General features: G+C 45.5%; 1 protein-coding gene across 4 annotated transcripts in view; it reads right to left on the bottom strand.

Moving 5' to 3' along the window:
* Positions 1 to 2052, bottom strand: part of LOC119808871 (NLR family apoptosis inhibitory protein) — a 45103-nt gene extending 43051 nt beyond the window's left edge. For 2 of the 4 annotated variants that reach the window (XM_038321375.1, XM_038321379.1), the window contains exon 1: positions 1627 to 1725. The gene's annotated coding sequence lies outside the window, so the exon portion shown is untranslated. Of the gene's footprint in view, positions 1 to 1626; positions 1726 to 1910 lie in introns of those variants that run through there. The other 2 variants (XM_038321378.1, XM_038321376.1) reach the window with 2 other exon arrangements.
* Positions 2053 to 21269: the final 19217 nt, after the last annotated feature.

Genomic DNA, 21269 nt, shown 5'->3' with positions numbered 1-21269 from the left:
CAATTTTACCAAAAGCATTCTACATTCAAAGCAATACCCATCAAAATCACAGAAAAAAAACTTCACAGACCTTGAAAGAACAGTACTCATCTTCATATGGAAAAGCAAAAATCCCAGGATATCCAAAACAATTCTGTACAATAAAAGAACTTCTGGAGGCATCACAATCCCTGACTGCAAACTCTACTCCAGAGATCAGTACTGAAAACAGCGTGGAATTGGTATAAAAACAGACAGGAGGACCAATGGAACCGAATCAAAGACCTGGATATTAATCCACACACCTTCTAATACCTGATTTTTGACCAAGAAGCAAAAAATATCAAATGGAAAAAAAGAAAGCATATTTAACAAATGATGCTAGCATGACTGGATATCAATATGTAGAATGAAAATAGACCCATATCTATCACCATGCACAAAACTCAAGTCCAAATGGATCAAAGAACTCAACATAAAGCCAGCCACACTGAACCTTATTGAAGAGAAAGTGGGAAGTACACTTAAATGCATTGACACAGGAGACCACTTCCTAAATAGAACCCCAGCAGCACAGACACAGAGAGAAACAATTAATAAATGAAACCTCCTGAAACTAAAAAGCTTCTGTAAAGCAAAGGACATGGTCAACAAGACAAAACGACAGCCTACAGAATGGGAAAAGATCTTCACTAACCCCACATCAGACAGAGATCTGATCTCCAAAATATACAAAGAACTCAAGAAATTAGTCATCAAAAGAATAAATAATCCAATAAAATAAAATGGAGTACAGACCTAAACAGAGAACTCTCAGCAGAGGAATCTAAAATGGCTGAAAGACACTTAAGGAAATGCTCGACATCCTTAGTCATCAGAGAAAAGCAAATCAAAACAACTCTGAGATTCTATCTTACACCTGTCAGAATGGCCACAGTCAAAAACACTGATGACAACTTATGCTGGAGAAGTTGTGGGGTAAAGGGAACACTTCTGCATTGCTGGTGGGAATGCAAGCTGGTACAGCCTCTTTGGGTCCTAGTGTGGCAATTTCTCAGAAAATTAGGAAACAACCTCCCTCAAGACCCAGTAATACCACTTTTGGCTACATATCCAAAGGATTCTCAATCGTGGTCAAGGACATGTGCTCAACTTTGTTCATAGCAGCATTGTTCATCATAGCCAGAAAATGGAAACAACCTAAATGCCCCTCAACTGAAGAATGGATAAGGAAAATGTGGTACATTTACACAATGGAGTACTACCCAGAAGAAAAAAATAACAACATCTTGAATTTTGCAGCCAAATGGATGGAGCTAGAAAACATCATTTGACTGAGGTAACCCAGACCCAGAAAGACAATTATCACATGTACTCACTCATAAGTTGTTAAAAAACCAGCCTACAAATCAGAATCCCAGAGAACCTAGACAACAATGAGGACCCAAAGAGAGACATACATAGATATCTAATCTACATGGGAAGTAGAAAAAGACAAGATCTTCTGAGTAAATTGGGACCATGGGGACCATGGGGTAGGGCTGAAGAGGAGGGGAGAGCCAGAGAGGGGAGCAGAGAAAAATGTAGAGCTCAATAAAAACCAACAGCAAAAAAGGAAGTATTAAAGAAAAGAGAAAAAAGAACAACCTTGTCACCAGCATGTGAAATATCCTGCAATGGTCCGTCTGGAGTTCTGTCAGTCCTCAGGACTCTAGACTCTGTGACTAATGATTTTACAGTTGTCTCTGGATAGCCCCACCCCCTTACAGTCTCCCTAGCTATTACGAAACAGAGGTCATGTTTTTATCGATAGACACAATTGCCCAACTCTAACACCCTGCTCCTTCCCTTTAGAAGGAACTGGCCAAGACTTGGCAGCCTATGACTCTGCTTAGTTGCTTTCATTTTCAACCAGCATAACCTAGACTTACCTTTTCTGTTGCTGGGATAAAACACCTTGACAAAGAAGCTCACAGAAAATACAGTTTATTCTGGCTTACAGTTTGAAGATATATTTCCACCGTGGTACAGGAGACTTGGTGTCAAGAGCAGGAAGCCAGCTGGACACAGAGCTTCAACAGCAAGGAAGCAGAGAAAATGAATGGGAAGTGGCACTAGGCTATAAAGTCTCCAGGCCTGTCCCTAGTGACCCACTTCCTCCACAAGGCTCCACCTCTTAAAGGTTCCAAAATCTTACCAAATAGCAGCCCAGCAGGAAGCCAAATGCTCAAACACATGAGCTGCTCTTAGGAGACTTTTCACATTCAGACCACAGCATCACCAGACACAGTATCCTCCCCTAACATCTGTGTGTGGATACCTCCTCCCACACACTCCTCCTGGTCATCTTCTTTCTCTCCAAAAATGATTATAAATCTCAGTGTGTGTGTTCGTGTTCGTGTTCGTGTGTGTGTGTGTGTGTGTACATGTCTTAGTGTGAGCTGCTATTGCTCTCATGAAAGACCATGACCAAAGCAACTTGGGGAGGAAAGGGTTTCTTTCTCTCACATTTCCCTGTTCATCATGAAAAGCAGTGAGGTTGGGTGTTGCAGTTTAGAGGCAGTGAATGAACTACAATGTATAACAAACGCACATGGTGTGTCATTGATACGGGGTGAAAAGGAGTCCATAGAGAGGCCTGCCTGAGAAAAGGAAGTGGCGTAGAGAGTGCGAAGAGTGGGCAGAGCCTGCTTTTAAAGGGGCCTTGATGCATTCGGACAGAGACTTCCGTAGTCATGCAGTACATGAACATAGATTACATAGTGACTTACAGCCTTAGGGTCCTGGGCTATTAAGGGTATTGCTTGACTACTGACAACACATTCACAGCCATAGGACCCTCGGGCTGGCTAGGCATTTGCCTGAGTAATGATAACACATGCATAGCCACAGGACCCTCAGGCTGGCTAGGCATTTGCCTGAGTACTAACAACACATGCGCAGCCTCAGGACCCTGGGGCTGGCTTGACATTTGCCTGAGTCCTGATCACACGGGCACAGCCATAGGACCCTGGGGCTGGCTAGGCATTTGCCTGAGTTCTGAAAACACATGCTCAGCCTCAGGACCCTGGGGCTGGCTAGACTTTTGCCTGAATACTGACAACACATGTGTAGTGTAATTATTCAACCACAAATAAGCACTTCCGTGTTCTAAAGGCAAGCATGTATAGACGGGCCCTCGAGTGCGGAGATGCCTGAATGTTATAGGGCCCCGTATGATTCACGCTTGTGCATGTGTGGTTCCATTAATGTATGACTCAGCTAAACCCTTGCATGCATGCGTGAACCTGTCATCTGCATATGACTTAGTCACACCAACTCCCTGGGCATGGGTGCTAGGCAGCTTTTAAAAGCTGGACATGCCATCTTCCTCTCTCTCTTTTTGCACACCAATTCCTCAGGACTGTATGCACCTCCTCCAATAAACTATTAAGCAGGTTTGTTGTATGTTATGTGTTTCCTTCTCACTCGCGTCCCCATAATTTCATTGGTGCTGTGATACTTGGGAGACTGTCCCACCCTGAGCCCCTCTCCTGGGGTCAGAATCCAGAACCATGGATTTTCTTCACAACAACCACGTGTTCCATATGCCTGAGAACGATTTCTCCCCACAACACCAGCTTCAGTTGTTGAGTTTCCCATTCTGGTCAGCTTAACTGTTTCTTTGATCCTGAGGAATTGACCTTTGAGCTCCAGCAATCTTCTTGTATTTCTAGAAACTGGGGAAATGCCCCCAACCACAGTCCTTAAAGCTATAGATGTGCCCTTCACTGACATTCATCTCTGCATTGCTTCCTTTAGCTGAAATTGTGTTTGGAATGGCCCGGGGCCAATCCGTCAGTGACTGGGGGCCCAGGGTCCTTCAGATCTTCTTTCTCTTTTCTTCCTGTTCTTTTCTTTTCTTTTTTCCCCTCACCATAAAAGGCCACTTGGAGCGGCCTCTGGGTCTCTGGTCCTGAGTCGCCCAGATCAGATCCAGCCAGGCCTTACCATCCCACTCTTTTCTAATGGATGCCTTCCCACGGCTCTTGTGACAGTCGTGTGCTGATTCACACCCCACCCACAGTCGAGAGACATCTCACTGTGCATCTTGTGGTATTGCCATTTCGTGGGTTTTCACAGTTTCAGCTATGGGTATCAAGCCATCCAAACCCATCAATCCAGCCTGCTCCCTGGGATGCCTTTTAGAGACCCTGAAACCCCAGGCCTTAATCCCCTACCTACAGATTCCAACACTTGTCCAACTTTGTTCAAAAGAATGGCCTTGTTACAATTTAGATGGCAATATAAAGTGGCTACCCAGCAATACCCTTGAACTTGATACTTTATAGGAGCTTTCTAACTACTGTCAGCACACGGGCAAATACAAGGAGTTTCCTTACATCCATGCCTTTTACTATTTAGGCTCTAAACCTAAGTCCTCTGTCCTTGTAAGTTGTTTGCCTGCTCAAATGTTCCTGGCTATGCCAACTGTACTGGAAGACCCCTCCACTTCCACTCTGTACCCAGCTAATGAACCCCTGCCTTTTTGACCTCAGCAGGCAGCTACCCCCATCCTTCCAGTTCATATGCCTGTCCCTTTAGCCCCTATCACTGCTCTTTGAGCCCCAGTTTCTACTCCTGACTCTTTAGCTCCTACTCCTGTTCCTATGCCAGTTCCTTTAGCTACTGTTCCTGCTAAGGAATTTACACCTTCCTGGCAGATTCTTCCATTCATTTACTTCCTGATGCCTTGCCACCTCCTCTGCTTGCTCTTCAGCTCCCCCACCCCCCACATTACCTTCTCCAGCAGCCCTACTGAATCATTCTTCCTCTCTGGCGCCTGGCTGCAGCAGTCACCCAGCACTGCACCCACATTTACCCCTCCTCTCATTCGCTCGCATGCTGCTATGGAACCCAACCCTGATCAAGCCAAGCCCGATACAGTTCTCTTATTTTGAGAGATGGCTGGCGTAGATGGATTGATCAGGGCACAAGTTCCTTTCTCACTCTTAAAACTCTCCCATATAGAACAAAAACCGGGGTCCTATACTTCTAATTCTACCACTTTCATAAAACAATTCCAATATATTACCCAGTTTTATCATCTCACCTTTCATGATATCTATATGATCTTATCTAATAACCTACTTTCTGAAGAGCACAGGCGAATTTGGGAGCAGGCCAGACTACATGCAGATGAGATTCACCAAACTCTTGCAACCCACCCTCCAGGGACAGAGGCGGTCCCAGAGCAAGAGCCTCATAGGGACTGTGGTACTCTGGGTGGGAGTTTAGCTAGGGACCAGTTTTTGACTTGCCTCCTGGAAGGTCTCTGTAAGGCTACTCTCAAGACAGTAAACTATACTAAGCTCTCAGAGATCATTCAAGATAAGAAGGAAAATCCTTCTGCATTTTTGGAATAACTCACAAAAGCTCTGTTACAGTATACTAATTTAGATCCAGAAACCACGGAAGGCAGTTACTCATGATTGATTTTTTTTTTATTCAGTGTAACTCTGACATTAGGGCTAAACTTAGGCCTTTGGAGAAAGGCGCTTGACCCCCGCAGGCAGAAGTCTTAGAGGTGGCTTTCAAGGTGTACCATGTGAGGAATGCCAAAGGCCAGAACCACTGTCACATGCTGAGCATGGCCTCCCCATGGCTGAGGCGATAGAGCACCCGATCTGCGCTGTCCGTCATATACGGTAACTCAAACAGGGCCTGTTCCCTTAAGTTCCAGAGAGCACCAAGATCGACCACTCTTTCTGTAGTTCCAGAAAAACAAAAGTCTCATCCTGACTCAACTCTCATATGCCAAAATCTCCATATACTCTCCCTCTTCCTCTTTCTCCTATCTGCTTTACCAACTTCTCCATATCCCCAATGTCATTCTTAAATTTTCAGTTAACCACTCAGCTGTTATACAGGGACCATCATTAAACATAGAGCCGGAGGTACAAGGACTGTCAAAAGCCTAGGTGGTAAGAAACAATAATGAGTTTGCAGCCCCAAACTCCAAAGAAACTCACAAAACAGACTTTAACATAACAGGTTTATCACTGACTGCGGCAGTGTTTCCTGGATGTTAAGGTGATACCATGATGCTAAAGGAAAACAAGTGCCTTAAGATTTCTTTCAGGTAAAACATTAAAGGGTTTAATAATTATCCTTTTCAATAATTTCCTCCTTCTTTCCCCCATCTTCCATTCTGTCATCGTAATTATAAACTTTTAATATGTCTAAAATGTATTTCTTTTCAAATATTTTTTTCCATAATCTCCAGGGAGTCAAATGGACCTACCTAAATGGACCAGGTCTCAGGAACCCCTGTGTAATATCCCCCCTCCTTCTATCTTCCATCTTGGGACTCTCTTTCTTAGTAACTGGGATATAAAATTTTTCCAGACATAATTTTCTGCCTTTTCCAGCATTTTGCAAGGTCCAAGCTGCCAGCCAGCCAGTTCCTCAGAGCCCAGAAAAATACAACAGTAATCAGTCACCCCAGGATGTGGTCATGCATCTCAACTCCCTGACACCCACAAAATCAGCATGAAACAGTCACGAGAGACATTATGACGCCACATTCCCACCCATTATGACCCCCCAAAGCCCCATTTTTTTGTAATAAATGAAAGGGTGAAATGTAATGATTCAAGGAAAAATAAGCTGTACTTCCGGGTTCTAAGGGCAAGCACATACAGAAGGGCCCTTGGGTGTGGAGATGCCTGAATGTGAAAGGGGCCTGGGTGAGCCACGTGCATGCATGCATGGTTCCATCCATGTATGACTCAGCTAAATCCTTGGGCACATGCATGAGTTTGTCATCTGCTTATGATGTAATACGCCAACTCCTTGTGCAGCTTTTAAAATCTGGATGTGCCATCTTCCCCCCCACCCCCACTCTGCACACGATTCCAAAGGCCTGTATGCACCTCCTCTAATAAACTCCTAGGCAGGTTTGTTGTGTGTTCCATGTTTCCTTCTTACTTGTAACCACGTAATTTCATGTAGTCACAGGACCCTGGGGCTGGCTAGGCATTTGCCTGATTCCTGACAACACATGCGTAGTCACAGGACCCTAGGGCTGGCTAGGCATTTGCCTGAGTACGGACAACATATATACAGCCAGAGGACCCTGGGGCTGGCTAGGCATTTGCCTGACCACTGACAACACATGCACAGCCAGAGGACCCTGGGGCTGGCTAGGCATTTGCCTGATTCCTGACAACACATGTACAGACGCAGGACCCTGGGGCTGGCTAGGCATTTGCCTGAGTCCTGACAACACATGCACAGATGCAGGACCCTGGACCTGGCTAGGCATTAGCCTGAGTACTGTCAACATATGTGAGATTGCCAGAATCCCCCTCAATCCTGACACGCTTGCACACTGTGTGTAGTGGGGGACAGGAAATCAGAGGTGGGAAATAAAAGGGGGTCCTGTGATGAAGGACAATAGTAGAAGTGGCAGATACCAGCAGGATACTGATATACATGGGAACATCATGAGATTCATTATTTTATATACTAGCTGAAGAGATTATGGTTTTAAACTGGGATATTAAGAGCTGGATACAAGATGGAAAGAACATCAAAAGACACCTCTCCTTAAACACAGCAGTCAGCAGGGCCTGGTGGAACCTGGTCATTTGACCATGGTGGCTTCTGGTAAGAAAAGTGACCTTTGAGGTCTAGACAGATAATCTGAGTTCACATGCCAGAGCTGCTAGTAACAGCTAGAAGCCTTACTAATGCCAATATTCGCAAAAGTATCCCCAGGAGAAGAAAATGTGCACCTGGGCCCCCAGAGTTCATGCTTCCTTGAAATGAAGCCCTCGTGTGGCACAGTGTGTGGTTCAAAGTACAGACTTGCAAGGCTGCCTGGTTACTCTTTAACCCCACTGCCCGGGTTTACTCATTTGTAAGATGGGGGCAACATACCCGACTTGTCTGGCCTGTTAGAGATGCTGTGCCCAAGCTTTGAGTATTGTGACAAACACTGTCCTCCGTAGAGTTCCTGCTGAAGAACTGCACGATCCGTTACCAAACGCAAACAAGTCACGGGAGAATCTCATAATGCTTTAAGGAAGCTTAGAACTTTTGTGTAGAGCGCCATGTTTCTAACTCTCCTGGTCGGCAGGAAGCCTGGAGACTGGGGGTTGGGTCGCAGGGCAGTGAGGGTGGCCAGGGTCCACACTAGTTCCCTAGGCCCTAGTCAGGTGGGGAGAGCAGCTGCGAGATTACCTTATTTGGGGCTTTCGGGTTTGCAGCTGTGTGTGAAATAGGTGGTGGAGGTGAGGCAGAGGACACCGAAGACCCCTGCACAGACCCAGTTAATCCTCTATCATATCCTTCTTTTCACTTCCCTTTTTCCAGGAGTGCTGGGTCTCCAACTGCAGGACCCCAAAGGGGACAGAAATCTGTTCATTCAGCCATGCTGCCCTTTGGCTTTCTTCCTCCGTTCCTTCCTCCCTTCCTCCCTGCCTTCCTCCCTTCCTCCCTCCCTCCCTCTCTCTCTCCCTCCCTCCCTCCCTCCCTCTTTCCCTCTCTTCCTTCCTTCCTTCCTTCCTTCCTTCCTTCCTTCCTTCCTTCCCTCTTTCCTTCCTTCCTGCTCTTCCATGTAGTATCCACCTTCCAAAATTTGTTGATATTCTATGTGTTGATGATCATTTTTATGGTTTCTTAATTTTTCTGGGTTATCACATATAAAAATTTCCTTAATAGTGTTATATAACATTTGCCAATAATAACTTAAATGTGCTTAGAGTATATTCAGAAAAACAAATCTATTCACAATATTTCTTGGCATCAAGTGAGTGTCCACATAGTTTTCCAGTTCTCTATGGATACCAACAAGTGTTTCATGATTTAGTTAAATTCTGGTAGTACTCAGAGATAGTTTATGCTAAATGACTATTCCAAATGAGCTTTCACCTGCAGACTTCAACTTTGCAGGCAACTTGGAGTCATTCTCTGAATTGTTTCTCTGACATCTATCCCTTTTCCAGGGTAAACCTTGGCTCCCTAATCTTTTCATCATAAAATAAAAGATCTGGATTCAAATATTCAAATCATATAAGGAACTCCTTATTTGTATTTTTATTCAGTTATTTATTGTTATTCTAATTTTAATTTTAAAAGGTTTATTTTTCATTAAAAATTTGCCCAATATATTTTTTTATCACATTCTTCCTTTCTGCCAACTCCTCCTAGGCCCTTCACACCACCGTACTCACCCAGCTTCATATTCTTTATCTCTCAAAAACAAAACACAAACAACAAAAAAATCAAACAACGTAAACCATTAAGACAAAAAAATACCAAAACAAAAAGTGCATACACACACACACAGAAATAAACACACACACACACACACAAATGGAGTCCTTTGTGTTGGTCAACTTCCTCCTGAGAATGGGGCATATCCTGGAGGGTGGTTGATATTGCCAGTCACATTCCATTGGAGAAAACTGATTTTCTCTTTCCCAGCAGGTACCAATTGCAAATAGCTTCTGGGTCAAAGGTGGGACTTTGCATCTATTCTGCATTTCTGTGCTGGGATTCTGTCTGGTTTGCACTTTGGCATGTCTTCCGAATACTGTCACAGACTCTGTGGATTTGTGTGTCTGTTTCCTTAGAGTCATCCATGACCTCTGACTCTTACAATCATTCAACCTTTTCCTCTGCATAAATTCCTGTGTCTTGAGAGGAGGGGATTGATGAAGACCTCCTATTTAGGACTGAGTGCTCCAAAGTCTCCACACTCTGCGTGCTGTCCAGTTGTGTGTCTGTGTGTTAATCATGATCTGCTGAAAGAAGCTTCTTTGATGAGGATTGAGCTATGCCCTGATCTATGGTATAGCAGTATGTCATTAGTAGTCATTTTATTGCTTTAGTATAATAACAGAATTAGGTTTTCTCCTAGACCAGTGGTTCTCAACCTTCCTAATGCTGCAACCCCTTAATACAATTCTTCATGTTGGGGTAACCACCAACTATAAAATTATTTTCATTGCTATGTTATAAATATAATTTTCTGTTGTTATGAATCATAATGTAAATATTTAATGTTTTCAATGTGACTCATGTGAAAGGGTCATTTGACCCCCAAAGGGTTGTGACCCACAGGTTGAGAAGTGCTGCCCTAGATCCATGACCTGTCTAGTCTCAGGTTCCAGGTCACTTTAATGGTGTAAGCTGTGGGTTCCATCTCCTAGAGTGGTCCTTAAATCCAATTTTAAATGTAATTGGTTACTTCCATAACTTTTGTGTAACAATTGCACCAGAATACCTTTGGAAAGGTCACTATTATAGGTAGCAAGGTTTATAGCTGGGTGATATTTATGACCACCCCCCCCCCCATCTCACACAGAGCACCTTCCAGCACTATGAATGATAGTCAGTAGGAGTGAAGCTTCTAGTTTGGTTCCTGGTTGTTGCAGGAGGAAAGTGCCACTTGTTCATCCCAGCTGCCTGGCTAGCTTAGCCCCAAAATAACCACACAGAAACTGTATTAATTAAATCACTGCTTGGCCCATTAGCTCTAGCTTCTTACTGGCTAACTCTCACATCTTAGTTTAACCCATTTCTATTAATCTGTATATTGCCACATGGCAGTTGCTTACCGGGAAAGATTCAGCATGTCTGTCTCTGGTGGCTCCATGGTGTCTCTCGGACTCTGCTTTCATTCTCCCAGAATTCAGGTCTGTCTTCTCTGCCTATCTAAGTTCTGCTCTATCAGGTCAAGGCAGTTAATTTAGTCATTAACCAATACAAGCAACACACAGAGGGGACTCTCACATCACCTCCCCTTTTCTGTTTAAATAAAAAGAAAGGTTTTAACTTTAACATAGTAAAATTACATATAACAAGTATCAAGCAAGAATTACAGTTATAATATTTCTATTTATTTTATCTTTTATCATAACTAAGGAAAACTATAACTATCTACTTATTCTTCAACTCCATCAAAAGCTCCAGAAGGATATAAATCACCTAAGTAAACAGGAAGTACATTGTAAGCAACTTCCAAAACTCTAGAATTGACAGAGACATCTCACTGCCTAGACAGTCACCCAAAGTTCTGTACCATTGGGGCATCCATCTTCAGCATACAGGCCCATAGTATCCAGCAGACTTTTCCATGAAGCAGGAAATTTCAAAGACAGTTCAGTCACTTTCTTCTGTGTCCTGCAGAATGTCTTGCAGACTCTTTCATGAAGCAGGAAGCCCAAAGGACCATCTCACCTTTAAGCAAGTTCAGCAGTCATCTCTCTGTGGATCCTGCAGGTCCAGTGAAGCAGTCCAGGCAAGAGCAGTTTTATGCCCAAATGGCTAAGGAGCTCTTGTAGCTTATATTAACCCATTATTCTGATCTATGTTAGCCATGTGGCTCAGTACCTTTTTCAGTGGGGCAGATCATATCCTGCTGCTTCGGTGATCTGGGCAGGAGTGGGAGAAATCAACTTCCTCCTTCCCAGAATTCTCCTGTTCTCAATGCAACATTTCCACTTCCTTTCTGGTTTTCCCACCTATACTTCCTGCCTGGACAATCAGCGTTTATTTAAAACATGATTGACAGAATACAGACATTTCTCCTGCACCACCTTGCTTAAGGGGCAGACAAGGAGAGAAAAAGGTCACATATAATACACTTAAGCACCTAAGACTCTGGAGAGAGAGGGTGTACTGAGCTTGGGAAATGTACTTAGTAGGACCTTGTAATTGGATAACAGTGGAAGAATGGTGTTAAGCTCTTTATATTTTGTCAGAACTCAGGCAAATGCCTGGCCAGCCCCAGGAAACTATGGCTACTTATGTCTTGTCAGGACTTAGGCAAGTGCCTAGAAAGGCCCTTGGTATTATGGCTACCTATGTGTTGTCGAACTCAGGCAAATGCATAGCCAACCCAAGGGTCCTATGGCTACCTATGTGTTGTCAGGAATCAGCCAAATGCTTAGCCACCCGCAGGGTTCTATGGCTACACATGTGTTGTCAATATTCAGGCAAATGCCTAGACAGCCCCAGGGTCTTATGGCTACCTATGTGTTGTTAGGACTCAGGCAAATTCCTAACCAGCTTTAGGGTCCTACGGCTACAACTGTGTTGTGAGGAATCAGGCAAATGCTTAGCCAGACACAGGGTCCTATGACTACACATGTGTTGTCAGTACTCAGGCAAATACCTAGTCAGCCCCAGAGTCCTTTGGCTAAAAATGTGTTTTCAGGACTCAGCCAAATGCTTAGCCAGCCCCAAGCATCCTATGGCCACATAGGTGTTGTCAATACTCAGTCAAAGGCCTAACCAGCCCCAAGGTCCTATATCTACCTATATGTTGTCAGGCCTCAGGCAAATGCCTAGCCATCCCAAGGGTCATATGGCTACAAATGTGTTGTCAGGAAACAGGCAAATGCTTAGCCAGCCCCAGGGTCCTATGGCTACATATGTATTGTAAAAACTCAGGCAAATGAATAGCCAGCTTCTGGGTCTTAAGGCTACCTATGTTTTGTCAGCACTCAGGCAAATTCCTAGCCAGCCCCAGGGTCCTAAGGCTACACATGTTTTGTCAGGATCCAGGCAAATGCTTAGCCATCACAAAGTTTCCTATGGCCACATATGTGTTGTCAGGACTCAGGCAAATGCCTAGCCAGACCCAGGATCATGAGTCTACACATATGTTGTCAGGAATCAGGCAAACACCTAGCAAAGCCCAGGGTCCTATGGCTACACATATGTTTTCAGTACTTGACAAATGCCTAGACAATTCAAAGGTCTCATATCTACATATGTGTTCTAAGAACTCAGGCAAATGTTTAGCCAGCCCCAGGGTCCTATGGCTACCTATGTGCTGTCAGGACTCAGGCAAATGCCTAGCAAGCTCCAGGGTACTAAGGCTACCTATTGTTATCAGGAATCAGGCAAACACCTAGATAGGCTCAGGGTCCTATGACTACACAGGTATTTTCAGTACTCAGGCACATGCCTAGCAAACCCCAGCACCCTATATCTACGTATGTTTTTTCAGAACTTAGGCAAATGTTTAGCCGGTTACATGGCTACCTATGTGTTGTCAGGAATCAGGCAATTGCCTAACCAGCCCCAGGGTCCTATGGATACCTATGTTTTGTCAGGAAAAAGGCAAATGCCTACCTAGTCCCCAGGTGCTATGGCTACACATGTGTTGTCAAAATTCAGGCAAATGCTTAGCCAAGCACAGCGCCTTATGGCTACCCATGTGTCGTCAGTACTAAGGCAAAGTCCTAGCCAGTCCCAGGGTCCTATGATTAACTATGTCTTGTCAGGACTCAGGCAAGGGCTAAGCCAGCCTCAGGATACTTTAGCTATACACGTGTTGTCAGGACTCAGACAAATGCCTAGCTAGCCCCAGTTACTGGTGTCTGCACATGTTTTGTCAGGAATCAGGCAAATACTTAGCCAGCCCCAGGGTCCTATAGCTACCTACTAGTTGTCGGGACTCAGGCAAATACCTAGCCAGCCCCAGGGTCCTATGGCTACCGATGTGTTATCAGGAATCAGGCAAATGCCTAACCAGCCCCAGGGTCCTATGGCTACCTATGTGTTGTCAGGACTCAGGCAAATGCCTAACCAGTCCCAGGGTCCTGAGGCTACCTATGTGTTGTCAGGACTCAGGCAAATGCCTAGCAGCCCCAGGGTCCTATGGCTACATATTTTTTGTCAGAACTCAGGAAAGGGCTTAGCCAACCTCAGGGTCCTTTAGCTAAACATGTGTTGTGAATACTCAGGCAAATACCTAGCCAGCCCCAAGTTCCTTGGCTACATATGCATTATCAGTAGAAGGCAAATGCCAAGCCAGATCCTGGGACCTATGGCTCTGCATGTGTTGTCAGGATTCAGGCAAATACCTAGCCAGCCCCAAGGTCCTATTGAAAGATCTCTGGACCAGAGAGCCTCTACTCAAGTCTTGGGATAACACGACTCCCAGGAACTCACGAGAGACCATCCTTGCTACAATCACAAGAGGTTTATTGACAGGACAGGGACCAGTGCACTGAGGCTGAAACTCATATCCCACTTAGCGGTAGAGAATTCGACCCCAAGTAGCTGGGAGAAGGGGTATTTAAGGGAAGAAACCACAACCCAGTAATCCAAAGGGGGTAGAGAGGGCATCATTGGAAAATTCAGAAAATACCAGTGATCATCTAAGTGGGTAACTGCCTGCTTCTTGAGATTATTCTCAAGATTATAATCCAACTTTTCTTCAGCTAGTTCCAGAAACAGAGTCACTGAATCGGCTAATCTAGATTTATGACTCTAATTTTTCTGCTAGATTATTGGCTCTATTTTTCCTGCTAGAGGGGTCTGTATTTATTGAGGTCTTTCACTATATCTATGTATGTGATATCAGAACTCAGGCAAATGTTTAGCCAGCCCCAGGGTCCTATGGCTACCTATGTGTTGTCAGGACTCAGGCAAATGTTTAGTCAGCCCCAAGGTTCTATGGCTGCACATGTTTTGTGAATATTCAGGCAAATTATTAGCTAGCCACAGGGTCTTATGGCTACCTATATGTTGTCAGAACTCAGGCAAATACCAAGCCAACACCAAAGTTCTATGGCTACCTGTGTGTTGTCAGGAATCAGTCAAATACCTAGCCAGCCCCAGGGTCCTCTGGCTACACATGTGTTCTCAGGATCAGGCAAATGCCAAGCCAGCCTCAGGGTCCTATATCTACTTTGTTTCGTCAGGACTCAGGCAAATGTTTAGCCAGCCCCAGGGTCCTCTGGCTACACATTTGTTTTCAGGATTCAGGCAAATGCCTAACCAACCCCAGGGTCCTATGGCTATCTAGGTATTATCAGGAATCAGGCAAATGCCTAGCAAGCCCCAGGGTCCTATTGCTACCTATGTGTTATCACGAATCAGGCAAATGCCTAGCCAGGTCCAGGGTCCCATGGCTATACTGGTGTTGTGAATACCCAGGCAAATGCCTAGCCAGCCCCAGCATCCTATAGATACGCACGTGATGTTAGGAATAAGGCAAATGCCTAGCTAGCCACAGGATCCTGTGACTACACATGTATTGGCAGGACTCAGGCAAATGCCTAGCCAGCCCTAGTGTCCTATGGCTACACATGGGTTGTCAGGCATCACACAAATGCCTAGCCAGTGCCAGGTCCTGTGGCTATACATGCGTTGTCAGGAATCAGGTAGATGCCTAGCCAGCCCCAAGGTACTAAAAAGACCTATGTGTTGTCAGGATTCAGTCAAATGCCTAGCTTACCCAGGTTCCTATGGCTACACATGTGTTGTCAATACTCAGGCAAATGCCTAGCCAACCCCAGGTCCTATGGCTACACATGTGTTATCAGGAATCAGGCAAAAGCCTAGCCAGCCCCAGGGTGCTATGGCTACACATGTTTTGTCAGTACTCAGGCAAATTTCTAGCTAGCCATAGGGTCCTATGGCAACCTATGTGTTTCAGGACTCAGGTAAATACCTAGCCAGCCTTAGGGTCCTATGACTACCTATGAGTTGTCAGGAATCAGGCAAATCCTAGCCAGCCCCAGGTCTTATGACTACCTATGTTTTGTCAGAAATCAGGCAAATTCGTAGCCAGCCCAGGGTCCTATGACTACCTGTGAGTTGTCAGGAATCCGGCAAATGACTAGCCAGCCCCAGGTCTTATGACTACCTATGTTTTGTCAGAAATCAGGCAAATTCCTAGCCAGCCCAGGGTCCTATGGATACACATGTTTTATCAGTACTCAGGCAAATTCCTAGCCAGCCCTGTGTCCTATGACTACTTATATTTTTTCAGGACTCAGGCTAATACCTGGCCAAAACCAGGGTCATGCAGGTACACTTGTATTGTCAGGAATCAGGCAAGGGCTCAGCCAGCCCCAGTGTCCTGTGGCTACACATGTGTTATCAGTACTCAGGCAAATTCCTAGCTAGCCCTAGAGTCCTATGGCTTCATATGAGTTTTCAGGATTCCAGAAATTACCCAGCCAGGCCCAGAGTCCTAGCTACACATGTATTGTCAGGACTCAGGCAAATGCTTAGACAGTCCCAATGTCTTATGGCCACACATGTGTTGTGAATAATCAGACAAATACCTAGCCAGACCCAAGGTACTGTGCCTACATATGTGATGTCAGGTATTGGGCAAATGCTTAGCTAGCCCCAGGGTCTTATAACTACCTATGTGTTGTCAGGAATCAGGCAAATCCTAGCCAGCTCCAGGGTCCTATGGCTACCTATGTGTGGTCATGAATCAGGCAAATGCTTAGCCAGCCCCAGGGTCCTATGGCTCTACATGTGTTGTCAATACTCAGGCAAATACATAGTCAGCCCCAAGGTTCTATGTTTACAATGTGTTCTCAGTTCTCAGGCAAATGCCTAAGCAGACCCAGGGTCCTATGGCTACCCATGTGTTTTCAGAACTCAGGCAAATGTTTAGCCAACCCCAGTGTCCTATGGCCACACATGTGTTGTGGTATAAGAGGGTCATCTTTCTATGTGTTGCTTTCATTGGTTAAATAAAGAGACTGCCTTAGCCTTTTGATAGGACAGCAGCTTATATAGGCGGGGTAGACAGAACAGAATGCTGGGAGTAAGAAGCAGGGTCAGAGAGAGCCGCCACCATGAAGCTGCCAGGTCAGACATGCTGAATCTTTCATGGTAAGCCACGAGCTCGTGGTGACATACAGATTATTACAAATGTGTTGAATCAAGATGTGAGAGTTAACCAATAAGAGGCTAGAACTAATGGGCCAGGCAGTGTTTAAATGAATACAGTTTCCATATAATTATTTAGGGTTAAGCTAGCCGGGCGGGATGGAAGAATGAGCCTGTGCTATTTACAACAGTGTTGTCAATAATCAGGCAAAGACTTAGTCAGCCCCAGGGTCCTATGGCTACACATGCGTTTTCAGGACTCAGGCAAATGCCTAGCCAGCCTGAGGGTCCTTTAAGAACACATGTATTGTCAGGACTCAGGCAAAGACTTAGCCAGCCTTTGTGCCAATAACTACACATGTGTTGTAGGACTCAGGCAAATGCCTAGCCAGTCCCAGGGTCCTATGGCTACCTATGTTCCATCAGGAATCAGGCAAAAGCCTAGCCAGCCCCAGGGTCCTATGGCTACCTATGTGCTGTCAGGACTCAGGCAAATGCCTAGCAAGCTCCAGGGTACTAAGGCTACCTATGTGTTATCAGGAATCAGGCAAACACCTAGATAGGCCCAGGGTCCTATGACTACACAGGTATTTTCAGTACTCAGGCACATGCCTAGCAAACCCCAGCACCCTATATCTACGTATGTTTTTTCAGAACTTAGGCAAATGTTTAGCCGGTTACATGGCTACCTATGTGTTGTCAGGAATCAGGCAATTGCCTAACCAGCCCCAGGGTCCTATGGATACCTATGTTTTGTCAGGAAAAAGGCAAATGCCTACCTAGTCCCCAGGTGCTATGGCTACACATGTGTTGTCAAAATTCAGGCAAATGCTTAGCCAAGCACAGCGCCTTATGGCTACCCATGTGTCGTCAGAACTAAGGCAAAGTCCTAGCCAGTCCCAGGGTCCTATGATTAACTATGTCTTGTCAGGACTCAGGCAAGGGCTAAGCCAGCCTCAGGATACTTTAGCTATACACGTGTTGTCAGGACTCAGACAAATGCCTAGCTAGCCCCAGTTACTGGTGTCTGCACATGTTTTGTCAGGAATCAGGCAAATACTTAGCCAGCCCCAGGGTCCTATAGCTACCTACTAGTTGTCGGGACTCAGGCAAATACCTAGCCAGCCCCAGGGTCCTATGGCTACCGATGTGTTATCAGGAATCAGGCAAATGCCTAACCAGCCCCAGGGTCCTATGGCTACCTATGTGTTGTCAGGACTCAGGCAAATGCCTAACCAGTCCCAGGGTCCTGAGGCTACCTATGTGTTGTCAGGACTCAGGCAAATGCCTAGCAGCCCCAGGGTCCTATGGCTACATATTTTTTGTCAGAACTCAGGAAAGGGCTTAGCCAACCTCAGGGTCCTTTAGCTAAACATGTGTTGTGAATACTCAGGCAAATACCTAGCCAGCCCCAAGTTCCTTGGCTACATATGCATTATCAGTAGAAGGCAAATGCCAAGCCAGATCCTGGGACCTATGGCTCTGCATGTGTTGTCAGGATTCAGGCAAATACCTAGCCAGCCCCAAGGTCCTATTGAAAGATCTCTGGACCAGAGAGCCTCTACTCAAGTCTTGGGATAACACGACTCCCAGGAACTCACGAGAGACCATCCTTGCTACAATCACAAGAGGTTTATTGACAGGACAGGGACCAGTGCACTGAGGCTGAAACTCATATCCCACTTAGCGGTAGAGAATTCGACCCCAAGTAGCTGGGAGAAGGGGTATTTAAGGGAAGAAACCACAACCCAGTAATCCAAAGGGGGTAGAGAGGGCATCATTGAAAAATTCAGAAAATACCAGTGATCATCTAAGTGGGTAACTGCCTGCTTCTTGAGATTATTCTCAAGATTATAATCCAACTTTTCTTCAGCTAGTTCCAGAAACAGAGTCACTGAATCGGCTAATCTAGATTTATGACTCTAATTTTTCTGCTAGATTATTGGCTCTATTTTTCCTGCTAGAGGGGTCTGTATTTATTGAGGTCTTTCACTATATCTATGTATGTGATATCAGAACTCAGGCAAATGTTTAGCCAGCCCCAGGGTCCTATGGCTACCTATGTGTTGTCAGGACTCAGGCAAATGTTTAGTCAGCCCCAAGGTTCTATGGCTGCACATGTTTTGTGAATATTCAGGCAAATTATTAGCTAGCCACAGGGTCTTATGGCTACCTATATGTTGTCAGAACTCAGGCAAATACCAAGCCAACACCAAAGTTCTATGGCTACCTGTGTGTTGTCAGGAATCAGTCAAATACCTAGCCAGCCCCAGGGTCCTCTGGCTACACATGTGTTCTCAGGATCAGGCAAATGCCAAGCCAGCCTCAGGGTCCTATATCTACTTTGTTTCGTCAGGACTCAGGCAAATGTTTAGCCAGCCCCAGGGTCCTCTGGCTACACATTTGTTTTCAGGATTCAGGCAAATGCCTAACCAACCCCAGGGTCCTATGGCTATCTAGGTATTATCAGGAATCAGGCAAATGCCTAGCAAGCCCCAGGGTCCTATTGCTACCTATGTGTTATCACGAATCAGGCAAATGCCTAGCCAGGTCCAGGGTCCCATGGCTATACTGGTGTTGTGAATACCCAGGCAAATGCCTAGCCAGCCCCAGCATCCTATAGATACGCACGTGATGTTAGGAATAAGGCAAATGCCTAGCTAGCCACAGGATCCTGTGACTACACATGTATTGGCAGGACTCAGGCAAATGCCTAGCCAGCCCTAGTGTCCTATGGCTACACATGGGTTGTCAGGCATCACACAAATGCCTAGCCAGTGCCAGGTCCTGTGGCTATACATGCGTTGTCAGGAATCAGGTAGATGCCTAGCCAGCCCCAAGGTACTAAAAAGACCTATGTGTTGTCAGGATTCAGTCAAATGCCTAGCTTACCCAGGTTCCTATGGCTACACATGTGTTGTCAATACTCAGGCAAATGCCTAGCCAACCCCAGGTCCTATGGCTACCTATGTTCCATCAGGAATCAGGCAAAAGCCTAGCCAGCCCCAGGGTCCTATGGCTACCTATGTGCTGTCAGGACTCAGGCAAATGCCTAGCAAGCTCCAGGGTACTAAGGCTACCTATGTGTTATCAGGAATCAGGCAAACACCTAGATAGGCCCAGGGTCCTATGACTACACAGGTATTTTCAGTACTCAGGCACATGCCTAGCAAACCCCAGCACCCTATATCTACGTATGTTTTTTCAGAACTTAGGCAAATGTTTAGCCGGTTACATGGCTACCTATGTGTTGTCAGGAATCAGGCAATTGCCTAACCAGCCCCAGGGTCCTATGGATACCTATGTTTTGTCAGGAAAAAGGCAAATGCCTACCTAGTCCCCAGGTGCTATGGCTACACATGTGTTGTCAAAATTCAGGCAAATGCTTAGCCAAGCACAGCGCCTTATGGCTACCCATGTGTCGTCAGAACTAAGGCAAAGTCCTAGCCAGTCCCAGGGTCCTATGATTAACTATGTCTTGTCAGGACTCAGACAAATGCCTAGCTAGCCCCAGTTACTGGTGTCTACTCATGTTTTGTCAGGAATCAGGCAAATACTTAGCCAGCCCCAGGGTCCTATAGCTACCTATTAGTTGTCAGGACTCAGGCAAATACCTAGCCAACCGCAGGGTCCTGTAGCTGTGCAGGTGTTGTCGGGACTCAGGCAAATACCTAGCCAGCCCCAGGGTCCTATGGCTACCTATGTGTTGTCAGGACTCAGGCAAATGCCTAGCAGCCCCAGGGTCCTATGGCTACATATTTTTTGTCAGGACTTAGGCAAGGGTTTAGCCAACCTCAGGGTCCTTTAGCTAAATATGTGTTGTGAATACTCAGGCTAATGCCTAGCCAGCCCTAGGGTCCTTTGCTACATATGCATTATCAGTAGAAGGCAAATGCTAAGCCAGATCCTGGGAACTATGGCTCTGCATGTATTGTCAGATTCAGGCACATACCTAGCCAGCCCCAAGGTCCTATTGAAAGACCTCTGGACCAGAGAGACGCTCACTCAAGTCTTGGGATAACACGACTCCCAGGAACTCACAAGAGACCATCCTTGCATCACAAGAGGTTTATTGACAGGACAGGGACCAGTGCACTGAGGCTGAAACTCATATCCCACTTAGGAGTAGAGAATTCAACCCCAAGTAGCTGGGAGAAAGGGTATTTAAGGGAAGAAACCACAACCCAGTAATCCAAAGGGGGTAGGGAGGGCATCATTGGAAAATTCAGAAAATACCAGTGATCATCTAAGGGGTAACTGCCTGCTTCTTGAGATTATTCTCAAGATTATAATCCAACTTTTCTTCAGCTAGTTCCAGAAACAGAGTCATTGAATCAGCTAACCTAGATTTATGACTCTAATTTTTCTGCTAGATTATTGGCTCTATTTTTCCTGCTAGAGGGGTCTGTATTTATTGAGGTCTTTTACTATATCTATGTATGTGATATCAGAACTCAGGCAAATGTTTAGCCAGCCCAAGCGTCCTATGGCTACCTATGTGATGTCAGAACTCAGGCAAATGTTTAGCCCGGCCCAGGGTCCTTTGTCTACCTATGTGTTATCAGGAAGCAGGCAAATGCCTAGCCAGCCCCAGAGTCCTATAACTACCTATGTGTTGTCAGGACTCAGGCTAAAGCCTAGCCAGTCCC

Source organism: Arvicola amphibius, chromosome 3, assembly GCF_903992535.2.
Source record: "Arvicola amphibius chromosome 3, mArvAmp1.2, whole genome shotgun sequence".
Classification (NCBI taxonomy): Eukaryota; Metazoa; Chordata; class Mammalia; order Rodentia; family Cricetidae; genus Arvicola; species Arvicola amphibius.
Note: the sequence above shows the minus strand (reverse complement) of the source record. Positions and strands in the feature narration are given on the sequence as shown.